The following is a 10,197-nucleotide window of genomic DNA, read 5'->3' as shown; positions in this document are numbered from 1 at the left end:
CCTCATGTAGGCTCCCTGACCAGGGATCGAACCCTCAACCTTTTAGTGCACAGGATGACACTCCAACCAACTGAACCACCAGGCCAGGGTCCCTCCTCCCATTTTAATAGAACATTCCTCACTTTGGGTTTGTCTGAGGTTTCCTCATAATTAGATTGAGGTTATGGGTTCTCAGCCAAAAAACTTCACAGATGCTCCTAGGTCCTTCTCAGGGCATCGCATCTGAAGACATGCATCCATCTGCTCCTCATTAATGATGTTAATTTTGATCACCTGGTCAAGGTGTCCGATTTCTCTACTGGAGAGTTATAACTTTTCTCTTTCCAACTAATAATCTGGGAGACATTTTTAGACCATATACAAATAGGTTGCATCTCATCAAATATCCCCCTAGATTTAGCCTCCATTGAGAATTCTTGCCTGCACAGGTGTTTCCTATGATGGTTCAAAGTGATTCCAACTGTTATTTTAACCCTGGAGCCTCGTCCCAGTTAGGGGTGAGCCTGGGCTCTGGCTCATGCCCATGGCACCCCTAATACATCTCAGCAGGACCCCAGGACTTCACTGGGTGTCCTTTGGCAGCCCCTTGGCCAGTGGACAGAGTTCCAAGTCTAGCTGCCAAAGTTCAAGTTCAACAAACCTCAGGAGGCCTCAGTTTCCTACCCACGAAAGGGGAATTGCAGTGCTCCCCACTCCCCTATGTGGGAGACCTCCGCTGTGCTCCCCACAGGATGCCTCCCTTCCTCCTCTGAGTGCTGCTGGACAGTCCCGGTGGCCAACATAACAGGAAGCACCTGATCCGGGGCCTAGCGACTATGGCTATGACCCTCATGGCCCTCCTGAATTCCCCTGCCACGGGCCTGACATGTGACAGCTATACTGAGTGAGTGTCCTGTAGAAGCTGGGGGGCCCCCAGGCAAATCAACTTTGTGGTCCCCTTACCTGTGAGGAGGAACCAAGTTGAGGAAGAGGAATCTCTCTATTGATGGGATGTTCCCCCCCTCCCCGGCCCAGAAACAAGGTCTTCTCTGGAGAACTGCCTTAAAGGGGGTAGCTGCTGGGAAGGTGACAGTGGCCAGCCACAGGGCCGAGAAAGGATGTGGTGAGAGCTTGCTTTCCCTCTGGTCCTGGGGGCAGGAGGCCTGCTGCAGGGGAGAAGTTCTTCCTTTTGAACATGTGCTGTAATATCTCGGTAGCCTGAAGTCCTGTGGGTAGTTACAGTGCACAGTTCTGCAAATTACATGGTGGCCACCTTCAGACGACCCAGGACAGAGCAGGATCTGGTGGGGGAGGGGGCATCCAGATTGCCCCTCTCTTTGCTCCTACTTGAGCTTGGGACTTGGAAGCTCCCTGTGTCTTTCTGGAGCCACCATGTTTTGTGCCCTCCTCCAAGTCCTGTCTTCCCGCCTCTCCCCTCACTCCATGAGACATGTCAGGAGACATGAGACAGGGCTGTCAGAAAAGGCCATGTAAACTCACTGAAGTGGATGGAGGTTTCTCTATGCTATGAGGAGGGTCTGTGGGGGAACATAGAGGATAGAGAGGTAATGGTGGGAATTCCTCCCTGTTCTCACAATTTTATTAAAGCAACAAAATTTCTGGAGGAAATAGCTGGGTATAAGTAGAAAAACCATGACTTTAGATTTGGAGGCAGACACATCTAGATTTAAACCCCAGCCATGAATGAGTTACCATAGGAAAACTGCCTCAGTTTTTCCTGTCTGTAAAATGGGATAAATTCTCTTTTCTTCACAGGGTCATTCTTAGCTCATGGCCTGCCTCAGAAAATGTTAAACCCCAGGGGCCTGGCCTCACAGAGCACCTACTGTTTGGCAGGCCTGTGTTGGTCTCATTGTCACCACATGGCCTCATGAGGAAGATGTATTTATTTTCACTCCATTTACAGGTTAGGACCGAGGCTTAAACACTTTGCCTAGGAGACCACAAGTTAGTATTAGGACCTGGGACTTGACCCCCTAGGGTCCTGGCCTGGGGCCACAATCAACTGCTTCCTGCTTTTTCTCTGGAGAGTCTGTGACTTCAGATGAACACCCAGCTCAGGTGACTTCTGGCAGGGTTGGGGTAGCCCCACCTTTCCTGGGGCCTGAAGGATACCCTGAGACTAGCCTGGCTCTCTACCAACCAGCTGTGGCCCAAGAGAGAGGCTCTGGAGGCCCTTCCCTTATAAGGACAACAACTGAGCTGTGACGAAATTTATCTGCAGCCCAGCTGGGTGGGCGGGGGAAGGGAAATGACAGGCTCCAAAGGCTACAGCTGAGAGCTTGGGCCTCTGCAGGAACTCGCCCATGGGCCTCCCTCTCCCTTTCCTGTGTCTATGCTGTGCCGAGCGGGGCTTTCCAGAGGGTCCCACTAACAGGAGGGGAGGAGGGGCAGAGCCTGGGAGGCCAGAGCGAGTGATCCGAAAAAGGGAAGATGCATAAACTGAGGCCTAGAGAGGGGAAAGGACCCTTGTAGGCCCAGCAGGAAACACAGTCTGGACCCCAAGCTGTAGGCCTATGTAGCTCCAGCTCTATCCTCAGTCTGGCCAAGGCCATCTGAGGGCCTGGTGAGGAGGCAGGAGGAGGCTCTCGGACAAGTCCCCTCTCTCCCTTTGGACCTCTAGGGTCAAGTCATAAAGGGATGGGGGTGTAGGTGGGCTGGCCCTATAACCCTTTCCTCCTCCCATTGCTCAGTCCCTAGGACACTGCCACCACCACCAAAATTCACCAGCCCACTCTCCACCTGAGAAACTAACCACGGAATCACAGGGTATCAGCACAGATAAGGATCTATAAGCCCATCCAGTCCCTCCAGGTTTTAGAGAGGAGGAAGTAAATTTGTGGGGCTTTTCTTTGGTTTCCTATTAAAAGTTCCTTTTTAAGAAAGCCCAACTTGTTAGCCGAATAACAGGACAAAGGGCTGTTCCACACCAAGGTCAGGTTAGCTGGTTCTCTGGAGACCACATCTGGGGAGTGAGGTGAGGCCAGTTCCCAAAGGAGAACCAAGTGTGGGGGATGGGAGATCAGTTCCCGACGCTGCTGTGCGCAAGCTGTGTGAGCAGAAGCAGCGGTTCGGCCTCTCTGAATCTCTATCTCGTGTCTCCTGCAGGGTGATTTTGAGAAAGAAGTGAGATAATTTAGATAAAGCATCTAGTTCAGGGCCTGGCACATAGTAGAGGCTTAGTAAATGGGTAACAATATTGTGAGCTGGGCACCTACTCTGTGCCAACGTTACCTTAGGTGCTGTTGGTTTCAAGTACAATAAAATGGGATCCCTTCCCAACAGGCAGTTGTCCACTGCCAATTGGGGAGACAGACCCCTGAACTTGAGAATGCAGTGGGGTGAGCCCTGAGTTAGGTTCCACAGTAGCACAGAGCAGGGATCAGCAGGCTGCTTTTGCTGGGAATCAGGCAAGGCCTCGTGGAGAAGGTCACCTTTGCCTGGGCCTTGAAGGAGGAGTAAGAGTTTTCCAAGCAGAGGATTTGGGGAGGGCACTTGGGACAGAGGGAACAGCATGTGCCAGAACAGAATCCCAGCTTGTTATTGGGGCTGTGACAAATTCTTCGTGTCATATCCTGTAGGAGGAGATGCTGAGTGAGGCAGGGGGTTGCAGTGTTCACCCAGAAAGCTTGGACTTTGTCCTAGAGACCAAGGTTATTCATGAAAGGCCTGTAAAGAGGAGACAGTCTGTGGGGTCGGAGACTGGAGGCAGCGAGACCAGTTAGGAAGCGGTTGCAATGGGCCGGGTGTAGAGTGGTGAGGGCCTGAGCTGGGACAGTGACTTTGGAGGTGGAGTAGAGGAGCAGATTTTTTTGTTGTTTAGGAAGCAGAATGGGGGATTTCAGGTCTTGCTGATGTAAGAGAGATGGAGTGGGAGGAAGGGAAATCAGAGATGACTTACAGGATGCTGGGGGTGTGGAGTTGCCCTTTCCTGAGATAGGGAGCACAAGGAGAGAGGCAGATTAGGAGACGATAGCAACTGTGTGTGGGGTTCTGGTGAGTTGCCAGAACTTGGCTTGGGAAAATCTGAAGGTCACAGGCATCTAGATGGTGGGTGATTGAAACCACAAGCATGGCAGAGTTATATTTTATATGTTACTTAGGGTTACATTTACTGTGATTGACTAGAGACCATGGTGTCAGGAGAGTTCATCAGGAGCTAAAATCTGGGCTCTGGGGAGACAGGCCAAGAGACTAGGGGCACAAGTTCATTTCCCTGTCATGTGAGTTAATTCCAGCAGTAGATTTCATCTACCATGGCAGCTCCATGGTCATCCGGGACACTGCCTCTCTCTTACTGTTCTGGCATCCAGCACTTGACACCCACTTCAAGACCCATGAGTGACTTGGCTCCAGTCACCAACCACACTTGTATTCTAACCAGTGAGAAGGGGTCGTGAGGACACACATACAGCCACACCTCACTACAAGGGTGATCTTGCAACTACTCCATCTTTTATTCTGGTGATTACATGCCAGCTGAAAATAAAAAATCTTATTACCAAAGAAGAAGGGAAGAATGGACCAGAGCAGTGGTTCTCAACCAGGGGCCATGTTGCCCTCCAGGGACATTTGGTAATGTTGAGATATTTTTGTTTATCACAACTGGGAGGGGTGCTACTGGCTGGAGGCCAGGGATCTGCTACACATCCTACAACGCACAGGACAGCCCCCCACACAACTGGCCCAAAATATCAGTGGGGCTGAGACTGAGAAACCCTGGCCTAGATGAACAATTTATAACCCCATTACTGCAACCAGGAGAGTGTTCAGAGTGAGTGGACAAGTCATGTGTCGGCATGTAAGACACCTGTCCCTAGCAGGCCACAATGACAGGGGAGATCAGCAGCTTAGACCCAGATACTGAGGTTTTGTCAGATTTGCACCAGTTTGGAGGGGCCCGTGGCCTCATACAAAAGCAAAGAGCCTTTGTTTGTTTCTCTGTTTCATTCATTTTTGGGGGTTGGTTTCAGAAGTTCAGATTCCTAGGCTGGACTCCCAGGGAAGGAGCTTGTTTAAGATGTGGGCATTTCTTTGCCCACCAGCCACGCCCCTTGGCTGCTGGGAGGGAAGAAGCCCATAGTCTGGGCAGCCAGGGCAAGGCCCTGGTTCAGTTCCTCACAGTGTGACCCAATCAGAACCCTACCTCCAGCCTCCTGGCCATAAGCCGAGGCTGGGTGACCAAGGTGAGGCCCTGTGGCCCTGAATCCACAGAGACGCTAGGGTGGCTTTGCCGGCTTCGCCCACAGCCTTGGACCAGGCCTTTCTGCGCTTCCTTCCTCCCAGGCAGCCTTTCAGCCGAGTCAGCGTTTGTGGGCCCCTCCCACCTTCATTTCCTTTCCTGCTCGTGGCCTTGAGTCTGAAGGGAAGCTGGCTTGCCCCAGCTGTGGCCAGTGCCAGGCCATGCTGAGGATAAGGCCTGTGGGTCCCCAGAGTCCCCAGGACGTGATGTGGCCAAGAGTGTGCCTGTCAGTGGGATGGGGAATGTGTAAACAGTGCTGCCTCCGGGGAGGGCTTGGCAGAGGAATAGCCCCTGAACCCTGCTGAAATGTCTGGGGTCCCTGCTGTGGGTGAGCAAAGGTCTCCCCAGGCCGAGCAGCCCTCTGCTCTTCTCTGACTATGAAAAGGCCCCCTGAAAGGTACTGTTTCCAGAATCACCCGCTGGGCCTGCGCCTGGGGCCTGGGCTAGGGTCAGTGCATGCCGTGGCTCCGGGAAGTGGGGTCTCCATGAGCTCAGGGAGTTCGAACTCCTGCCTTCTAACTTGTTTCTAAAGGCCCTGGAGTTTTTCAGCATTCTCAAATGCCCAAGTTCTTCATCAGCACTAAGAGGTAGGTTGGATTGGTGGCACAGACCTTCTGGTCCTGTGATCTCAGATGAGTTGCCTAACTTCTCAGAGCCTCAGTTTTTTTATCTGTTAAATGAGGAGAATAATGCCCACCTGAGAGGTGTGAGCATTAAAGGGTCACACATGTGAAAGGTCTGGACAGCACCTGGCCCGTGAGAAGCACTCAGGAAGCAGCAGCTGTTCATATTGTCATTGTATTAACATTTTCTACTCTTATCAGAAAGCGCTCCCCAGAGCTGCCACTCTAAATCTTACCACAGAAAGTCTATGGGGGGAGGAGCCTCAGTGACAGGCATTTTACAGATGAAAAGATCAGGGAAAGAACTTGCCCAAGGTCACACAGGAACCTACAGTAGGGCATCAGCTGTGTGGAATCCATTCCTCACCGCCCCCTCCCCCCAGGCTCCACCCTTACTTGGAAACTGGTCTCAGGCCTTTTATTTGCACTGTTGTTAGGAAGAGCCCTAGACACCCAAAGGCTATTTTTCTTCTGTCCAGCTCTACGTTGATGCCTGGAATCAGGAAAAGGTGTGATGGGGAATGTCCTGACGTAGGAGGAAGGGGGGCAGGCAGCAACCTCACAGGCCTAGACTTCCTGAAATACATCCGTGGCAGCAGCAGTATGAGTTGGTATAATATTTAACATTCATTAAAAAAACAAAAATCAAACAACAAACAACAAGCAAGCCCTGGCATGGCTCAGCTATTGGAGCATTGCCTGGGTTCAGTTCCTGGTCAAGGGCATGTACCGGGGTTGCAGGTTCGATCCCCGCCCTGGTCGGGGTCAGGGTGCCTGCAGGAGGCAACCAATCCATGTGTCTCTCCCACATCGATGTTTCTCTCTCTCCCTCCCTCTCTTCCGCTCTTTAAAAATCAATGGAAAAAATAGCCTTGAGTGAAGATTAACAACAATAAAACAAAAAAATCAAATATTGGAAATGGGTGAGAAGGGAGGAGAGATAGGGCAGATGTAAGGAAACAAACTTTTCCAGCAGAGAATAACTAGTTATTCTAAGATTGATAAATCAAGAAATAGGGTCATTAAGCATAACATTTGCAGTTAGGGAGAGAATTCAGAAGAACTAAAAGTCATTCACTACTACAGCAATTACCTCCTCACAGTGGTTCTAGAGGTAGAAGAATTTAACTTTTCATTTGATACTTTTTAGTACTATTTGAATTTTCATTATTATTTGCGATACATGTATGTTAGATCTATTAAAAAAGTAGTTAATGCTGAGCTCAGATGCAGGCAGAGGCTGCTTGGGCAATGCTGCCGTGTGGATTCTTTCATCTCTAGACTCCTTGGATATGACCCCCTCGGGAAGTCAGCGGTCAGGAATAGAGGGGGTTCTGTGTCAGTTAGACTTCAGCTAGGCCCTCCCCCCCTGCACCCTCAAGATCAGTTAAGATTGACTACAGGAAACAACAAAAAGGTTGTCTCTAGGACTGTTCAACAAATGGAGATAGAAAGCTTAGTTATTCATATGGAAATTTTAAAACCCCCTACATCACACCATAAACAAAAAATCAACTTTAGATGGATTAAGAACTTAAAAGTTAAATATTAAAACCTTTAGAAAAATATTTGGTGAATGTCTTTTTGATATCCTACTTCATTAAAATTAATGATTTGGTCATCAAAGGATACCTTGAATAAAGTCAAAGGACAAGGCTGCCATCTGGGAGAAGATAATTATTTTATATAACCAACAAAGGATTAGTATTAAGAATATACAGTTGCCCTGGACAGTTTTGCTCAGTGGTTAGAGTGTCGGCTGGCAGATTGAAGGGTCCTGGGTTCAGTTCCAGCCATGGGCATGGACCTCGGCTGCAGGCTCCGCCTCTGTCGGGGTGCGTGTGGGAGACAACCATTGATATGTTTCTCTCATATTGATGTTTCTCTCTTTCCTCTCTCTCTCTCTCCCCCCCTCACTCTCTCTGAAAAGCAATGGAAAAAATATCCTCAGGTAAGGATTAAAAAAAAGAAGAAGAATATACAGTAAACCCTTGATTTTGCAGACCTTGATTTAATGGACTTTGGATTTAACAGACAAAATTTCCAGTCAGTATGTCATATGTGAAAATTCACAGCCTATTAATTTTAAAATGCTTTTAAGCAAGAGTTGCTTATAATTAACAGGTTATTTTTTGTTTTTCATTCACTGTTATTTTAAACAAAATTTAGCAAATAGGCCACATGTTGAAAAAAACACTAGTAATTTCGCTGACATAAATAAATATTACGTATCTACAACTATAGCCTACAAATTTAAATCTAAGAGTCACCACTTGTAAACAATGCTGGGGAATGATTAGTGGAGATCACACCGCATCAAGCGCAGCAATTGGTGCTGTTTCTGCAGCAGTTACAAACAGGAGCCAGCGATCGTGCCGCAGCGTGTGCTTTTGCTTACTCCCTGTGACTGGTGAATTACTGGACTAGATATAGAAAACTTTTCTGTGAAATTAAGTTTTTCATACACAATTTTAATTACACAAACATGTCTATATAAGTAAAAACAGGTAAACTAACTAATTTGTCGATTTTTTAACATATGCATTTGGAAAAGCTGCTTTATTATATGATGCACTTTCGGCTGTTTTTTTGTTTCTTAATCTTCACCTGAGGATACTTTTTCCATTGCTTTTCAGAGAGAGTGGAAGGGAGGGAGGGGAAGAGAGAGAGGGAGAACCATGGATGTGAGAGAGAGAGAGACATTCACTGGTTGCCTTCTGTATGTGTCCTGACAGGGGGCAGGGAGCAAACCTGCAACCCTTCGGTCCTCTAACCACTAAGCCGCACCAGCCAGGGCTGGACTTTCAGTTTTAATGGACATCCCCTGGCTGGAATTAGTCCATTATATGGAGGTTTTACTGTATAGAAAAAAAAATAGAGAACCCCTATAAATCGATTGTCAAAAGATAGACAATACAATAGAAAAATGAACAAAAGATATAAACAACATTTCACTGAAGTGAAAATATGTATGGCTAATAAACATATGAGGACATACTCAATCTTGTTAGCATTCAGGGAAATGGAAATAAGCACAGTAAATGATTGCCATTTTGACACCCATTTGGCTGGCAAAAGTTTGACAATACAAAGGTGCTGTCATGAAGACCATGAGATCTCTTAAATAGAGCTACTGGGAATATAAAGTTATATATTCCCACAACTGCTTAAAAAAAGAATTTGACACTTTATTTTCTTGTCCTTTTTTTAAACCTTCACCCGAGGTATTTTCTCCATTGCTTTTCAGAGAGAGTGGAAGGAAGGGAGAGGGAGAGAGACATCGATGTGAGAGAGACTCATCGATTGGTTGCCTCTTGCATGTGTCCCGACCAGGGCTAGGGATTGAGCCTGCAACTGAGGTATGTGCCCTTGGCTGGAATCGAACCCAGGACCCTTCAGTCCGCATGCAGACTCTCTAATCACTGAGCCAAACCAGCTAGGGCATTGACACTTTCTTGTCAAGCTGAACATACATTTACCTAGCAGTAGGTTATTATTCCTATTTTACAAATGAGGAAACTGAGGCCCAGAGTGATACAGCCTTGCCCAAGGCTATAGCTAGTAAGTATCAGAGCCGGGATTTGAGCCAGACTGTCTAGCTCCAAAGAAAAGGGGAGGGCCCTGATGAGACACTCCCAGACATTGGAGCAACTGCTGGCTGGGGGAGGTTTTCTGAGAGGAGAAAGCTAAATGAACTATCTGAAAACAACACAAATGTAGACATGTGATCACAGCCTCACAGGGAGGAAGGGCCCATCCCGGGCTTCCGGCCCTGGTGCAAAATGAGTTCTGGGTAATAATCTCAGGTGCGCAGCCCTCCCTCCATTCAGCCAGTGTGCACAGCGACGGCCACAGGAGCCGAGCTGGGAGAATAAGGTGAGAAGGCGCTGCTCTCTCTTGCAGCTGTCGGCCCGGCGAGGAGACCGGCACACGGGAGGCCTAGGCAGGCGCCGGGCTGGGCGGCGGCACAGAGGTGGAGCACAACAGGAGGTGGGGTGGGTGGGCACTTCACCCTGTAACCCAACTGGAAGCACTTCTGTGTCTTGTGAACATGAATCCTCAGAAGACCCTGCTGAGTTAGGGATTATCACAGGCCTTTTATAGACAGAAAATGTGGGCCCAGAGATAGCCAATGACCTACCCACAGGCACATAGCTTGGGTGTGACAGAGCAGGGTCTGAGCCAGGCCTTCTGGTGCTAAACAATGCATCATCCCTAGGAGGTCACATTCCAGGCCCCTAAACTGGCAAGTGGTTTGACATGCCCTCCTGAGCCCCAGGCTCTGCTCCTGGAGCAGAGTGACTCTCCTGGTTTTCCTTCTCAGGAACAGGC

Source organism: Miniopterus natalensis, chromosome 1, assembly GCF_054644295.1.
Source record: "Miniopterus natalensis isolate mMinNat1 chromosome 1, mMinNat1.hap1, whole genome shotgun sequence".
NCBI lineage: Eukaryota > Metazoa > Chordata > Mammalia > Chiroptera > Miniopteridae > Miniopterus > Miniopterus natalensis.
Note: the sequence above shows the minus strand (reverse complement) of the source record.